The sequence below is a fragment of the Strix uralensis genome, chromosome 14 (genome assembly GCF_047716275.1).
Source record: "Strix uralensis isolate ZFMK-TIS-50842 chromosome 14, bStrUra1, whole genome shotgun sequence".
Lineage (NCBI taxonomy): Eukaryota > Metazoa > Chordata > Aves > Strigiformes > Strigidae > Strix > Strix uralensis.
Window position 1 is genome coordinate 18,846,112 of NC_133985.1, and position 6,000 is coordinate 18,852,111.

The window sequence follows — 6,000 nt, forward strand, 5'->3', positions numbered from 1 at the left end:
TCACATTAGCTCTTGTGTGAGTCTTGCATAGCTGTGATCTACCCAACAAGCTTAAATGACTGTCACCTGCAGTCTATAAATATTTTAATTAAAAAGCCTCTTCCGTATAATTATGTTAAATTTTTAGATGTGATGATATAAATAGTATTTCAGGGATGTGTTCAGAACAGCATGCCAGACTTGCTTGTCTGAAAGTCAGGAGAGCTGCACCAGAGATGAGTTGAACTTGGTGCATTAAGGCATATATCCTTATGTCGGGTAGTTCTGGTGTTTGTGGTAGGCATTTCTCAACGTTAAACATCTTGCTCATTTTAGTTTCTTCTTTGAAAATTCTGAAGTCTGAAAGTCTGTGTGATGAATTGCCAAAGTTCACATTTTAAATTACATTCCTTCTGGGCTATATAAGAAATAAATGAGCATCATGCTGCTTGTGTATTTCTTGTTCACTTTATTATGCTCTGGTTTCAAAAGAAATGAATTTTTTTGAACTTATGAAATGAAATATGCTCTTTTGCCAAAATAATGCACGTTCAGATTTAGTGGAGAGCGAATGTTCACAGACGAGGCTTGTACATAGTGCAGCTCTGTGTTTCCACTACAACCATTTGGAGAGGCTAATGGAAGTGTTAAAACCCAGTGACTCATCATTCCCTGACTTGAGCTCAAGATACCATCCATGGAAGCTATTTTAGAGTGAATTAAGACTTGCCCATATGCTCCTATAATTATCTTTTCTCTGAAATTCTTTCTGGCTCGATTCTATTCCTTCCACATGGACAGTTTCTTCTTCAGCCTGTGCCTCCAGCTCCACGCTCATCTTCTCCCTGGGAACAGCTGCAGGAATTGCAGTGGTTCTTGTGAAGCTTTTTGACTCCTCTCTGACTTGACATGGCTCATCCACCTTTCTCTTCTTCCTGAAAGTGAAATGCAGCAGAGCAGATGCCCCCGCATCTCTGACCATGGGGTTTTCTCTCCGTTCTCCCGTTCCTGTGCATTGAGCCAGTGGGAAGCAGGAATTTGGCTTGGTGGCCGTGACGTCCCTGTGGAGCTCTGCTTCCTGCCCTGAGTGCATCTGGCTGTGCTGCTGCTCTCTGCCAGTGTCCCCTTAATCCTGACCACATAGACATGTTGCAGCAGGGCACTTTGCCATCTAGCAGAGCTTTTTTGGGCATGAGGCCCTCAGCTGCTCTCCCCACCAGTGCAGAGCCTGGCCACTTCTCTTCCTCACGTGCCAGCCAGCACGTGAGGTTGGGTATGTGTTAGAGGGAATGAGAGAAGGGAGAAGTTTTTGGCTTTGTCTGTGAGCCTTGGCCAAGTTGTCAGTGGTTCATGCACAGTGCAGTTGCTCAGACCTCAGGTTGTCCCGACCGTGATTTTTCTTGGTTCACATCCTTCTCCTGGGTCAGATAAAGACGGTTGCTCCCCTGATCTCAGTCCGTGCTGGCTTTCCTACACCTATTGTAAGTGTCCTCTTCACCTCAAAAACCCTTGCTCTGAAAGAGTCTGCTGTGTCTCTTTTCTCCGGATACATATGGGCAATATGGCTGAGTTCCTGTAGGTCTGTTGGCTTTGTTGGCAGCTTGACCATTAGTAGCAATGGGATTTTTTTGCCAATGTATTTGAGACCAAGTTCCACTGAGCCACTAATGGTTATTGGACTTGATGGTATGTTGCCTTCCTTTCCTGCAGCCTTGCTGCTGATGTGACATAGTAAGTATGGTTTTTAATGTGCTTGAGAATCATTTGCACAAAGGTAGATGGTTGAGAGGTTACTTATTGCAGTAACAGTCCCAAGCGAGATGGGAAAACATTGCTATGCCCGAAGTCATGAGGATTTGTTTCAGTGCAGGAAAGGGGACAAATCGCACTGGTTATAGAGGGCAAAGTGAAGACCCTGCTCCATGGCATGGCCAGCAGCAAAAGCCTGCAAGCTGCTGGTCCCTAGCCTTGTTTCCTAATGTGCGCTCGTGGGTGAATGGTGGGAAGACCAGCGGGATTTGAATTTATTATTGCCTCCCACACCCATACTGAAAGCACCAGTTTGTTTAAAGTGACCTAAAGATACATTTATTAGACTTATTAATTTTTGTGGTCAGTTTGAAGGAGTTGCTTTGTTGTTCTAGAGTGCATCTTAACACCAAACCCCCCCAGTTTGTTGTATCTACCAGCAGCACATCTGCAGATGACAGGACCTGCTCTGTGCAATCGGATCTCTAAAAGGTGGTGGACACTTTGCTGCAAAACTTCCCTTTTGGAGCGTGTTAAGATCTGCCACGAGCTGAGAGCTCAACCCTGCATTCCACATAAAAGTTTCATGGTACAGCAGGGAAAACTATAGCTCCTTTCAAACTGCTCTTCTACTACCCTTGGCCCAGTTTTCCATGCAATACCCCAATAACAAAACCAGTATCTTTATTTCTTAAAGCTTAGTTTCTTTCTGCTTTCCTGAAGGCCTCGTCTTCTGCTTGTGATATGCTCCAACGAGGCAGCACTCTGAATAATTCTACTAGGAATCAAGAAGTTTTCTTGTTTCCTATCCTTTTCAATATTCTTCTCCCTTCCCTTTCTATGCTCATTCCTACCTCAGTTAAACTATTTATGAGGATAAGTGCAAATTCATAGGCTGTTTGCTCAGCTTGAATCTGTTCTCTTTTATGAACAATATTATATGTTTCCTCAGCCCTGCTGAACTGCACATCATCTTTAACCATCAATAAAGCTCCCAGAGCAGTACACCATGAATGCCTCTCTTTAACTTCTTGCTATAGGAACTTCATTTATTGCTTACCTTTTTTAGCCTAAAGTTAAGGGTTTTGCGAGCTCCCTTTCTCAAACGGTTAATTAAAAGCAAACAATCCACACAAAAAAAATAATAAAACTATGAATGAGTTAATTTAGGAAATGGCCCTAAAATACCTTTTGGCAAACTTTTCCAGGAGTGGGCAGCTTGCCATACTTGTCTCTGGAGATGCAGGAAGTTTAATTCTCTAGAGCTGATCAAATTTGCAAAGCTTTGAGCTTTTAGTGGCTTGGTTTTGTGGTAAATAACTGGGTTGAAATAACCTGTGTGTCACCTCGGCCCTTCTTGGGGTAAAAGAAAGAAAACTTACCCAATGCAGAACAAGTGCTGCTCTTGTAGGCTGCCCCAGCTCTTACGTTGCAGGGTTGTTTGGATGGTGTTTTTATTTTTTTACATCCATTTCTTGCAATTTGACTTGTAACATGTAAGGATGTCTGGTTTAATACATAGCAGGTAGTGGAGGTTAAGCCGGGTGACTGGGGGTGTGATGGAGAGGTGGAGGCACAGGGCATAGATGCACACTGTATTGGGGTCAGCAAGGGACTTGAGGCCTGGGAAGGGGTCAGATGGGTTTGTTTTTTCCCAAAAAAACCTCCACTGTACAGGCTTATCTTGTACAGTGCTGGGTGTTTTGGGGAGGTGAGGGCTTGGATAAGGAGTCAGAGTTGAGCCCAGTGCAGCACAGTGGGGCTTTCTCCAGATTTGCTTCTGCATGCAGAAGTGGTAGCTTTCATTTAAATGAAAAAAATGTGAGTGCTTAACATATGTATTCTTATATGTCTATATATCCATAGAAATATAGCAGGTCACCTGTTCCCAGTGCTGGCTCTCCAAAATCTTTCCCACTGCATCTTCTGTCATTTCAAGGCAGGAAAGACAGCAAATATGCTATTGTGCCTTTTCTTTAGAGTAAGTGAGGAAGGCAGAAGGTGGCAGAAAAATCATCACAAGTTCACTTCTTGGTGGGAGGCTTTTCTTTCCTTTTTTTTTTATTTCCAGCAAAAAGTAATCTATAAAAGATGGTGCTGTTGAATGCAGACTTCAGCTGTGATACCTCCCCCAAATTAATTATTTTCTTTAAAAAAAAAAAAGGTAGTTTTGTGTAAGTGAGCAATAGTTCTCCCAGAGCCCTGTCTGTAGCAGGGTAAGAGGATGTGTAAGGAAATGAAGTAAACCAGACCCTGACCTGCTTCTTTTTATCTGGTTGCCGTCAACTCAACTGATCTTGATTGTCGACTTCTGCGTTTCTGCAGTTTACTTGTTTATCTGAGCACAGGCCAAATCAAACAGCCGCAGAATATGCCTTTAATCTCCAGCGATAAAGAATACCTTGGAGAGGAAATTACATTGTAATGTTGGGAGAAGAGGAATAACTGGAGAGAAATGCATATGAAAGCATTGCTCTGCTTTCCTTAGAAACTTTTTTTTCCCATCACATTTTTCTCACAGTTCTCCTGAAAGGCTGGAGGGGGAAGGGGAGCTGTGGGGAATGGCAGGCTCCTGCTTGCCATTGTGGAAGGAAATTGCAAAATATTAATTAGGAAGATAAAATTTGGGGGAGAATTAAGAGTTGTTATCTTGAAACATTAGTTTCTTTCCTTAAATGCTTTGTTGACTTTGCTGTGATACTGCCATTCTTTTTATAATAAGGATTTTTAACTTTGTCCTTACTTCATGCAGTATGCATTAATTATCTTAAAGTTTTCTTTTCTCTTTCTCCATATTTCAAAATATAGGCTGGTGGTGAATTATTTGAGTTTTTCTGGCCTATTTGAGTCTCTGGATTTAGCCTTCAGAGATTGTCAGGCCTTTGAGGAAGGGGATCGTATTTCATTATGTGTGGACTATCTAGCCCAGAGGTTTCCCCTTTCCCAGTTGGAAATGCTGATGCCCATATGTTCAGAAATATTCTGCTTTTTAAGTAAAAATAATTGTGAATAAATTTTCCCATGAGTTTGTTGCGGTTTTTTTTCCTCCTTCAACCAATGGGTTGTCTAAAACCTGGTTTGTGTTTTCTTATTTTCTAGCGCTCATAACTCCGACTTAACGTTGCTTAAAGTTTTACAGGGAAAACTGCCTTTGGGCTCAGACGACGCATGGAAAACTTTAGTCCTTTGCAAAATTTGTTTAATAAAGCTATTTTCAACTGAAAAAAGGGATTAAATGGGAAATACCACCCAGTCCTAATGCTCTCTGCTGTAACCTATGCCCGCGCACATGCAGTAGCTTGTGTCTTTACCATAACCTCTTGCCTTACAGAGTGGCTTATCTCTGCGTGAAATTCCTGCTTAAATATTTTCACTGAACAAGTTTAAATAAACTGATGGATAATTACTTTCCCTAGCTCCTTATAGCATTTGGCACTTCTAGACTTTGCAGAGTTTTTATAAGGCATCTTAGTCTCATGCTTTAAATCAGTAACCTGAGAAGAAAGCTGGTATATGCTTTATTTAAGTGAAGTCAGAGCATTTTAATTAAGCCAGTTCTTTGGCTGTGATGAGGACTGGCAGAGATGTAGAACACGGCAGAGGATGGATGCTGGGTTGAGTGGTGTGCGTCTGCCCCTGAAGAGGCATCTCTGAGATGTTGCTGAGCCCATGGCTGCTGAATTGGCCTCAGGGTTTGCATTGCTGGAGAGGACTGAGAAACAGGAGGCATCTTGCTTGACATCAAGAGCCATTGACATCCTCTAGTAAAGGGTTTCTCTGGGTTGGATAATGTCAATTGGGCAATTCTCTCTTTTGCCAGTCTCTCATCCTGCTGTACATCAGTCCGCTGCTGGTGTTGCCAACTCTGACTTGTTGCTGGCTTTAGTTTCTGTATTTTTTCAGTGTTTTCTGTTTCAATCTTGTACAAGCCAATTGATGTGTTAACCTGGTCTTTCAGGTTCATAAACAGCCTGGAAATCTGAGGAAAGTAGCTGTTCCCTAAAGAAAACCCTCATATTATGTTACCAAGTTTGCTGTGAACCAAAACTGGACTTGGAAATGTACCATAAAACACAGCTCTGGTGACTCTAATCCCTGGTTTAGGATGGGGTGGAAACTGGTTTCCTGTGCTGTACTGGGCAGTGCTTTCACTGGGGAGCTTATTTGATGGCTAGGAAAATAACTTGGTATTTCAAACCTGTCCAGCTGATTTTGGTTGTGATATTTTGCTCTCCCTGGGAGTTTGGGGCATGGAGCTGCAGCTGCGCATCA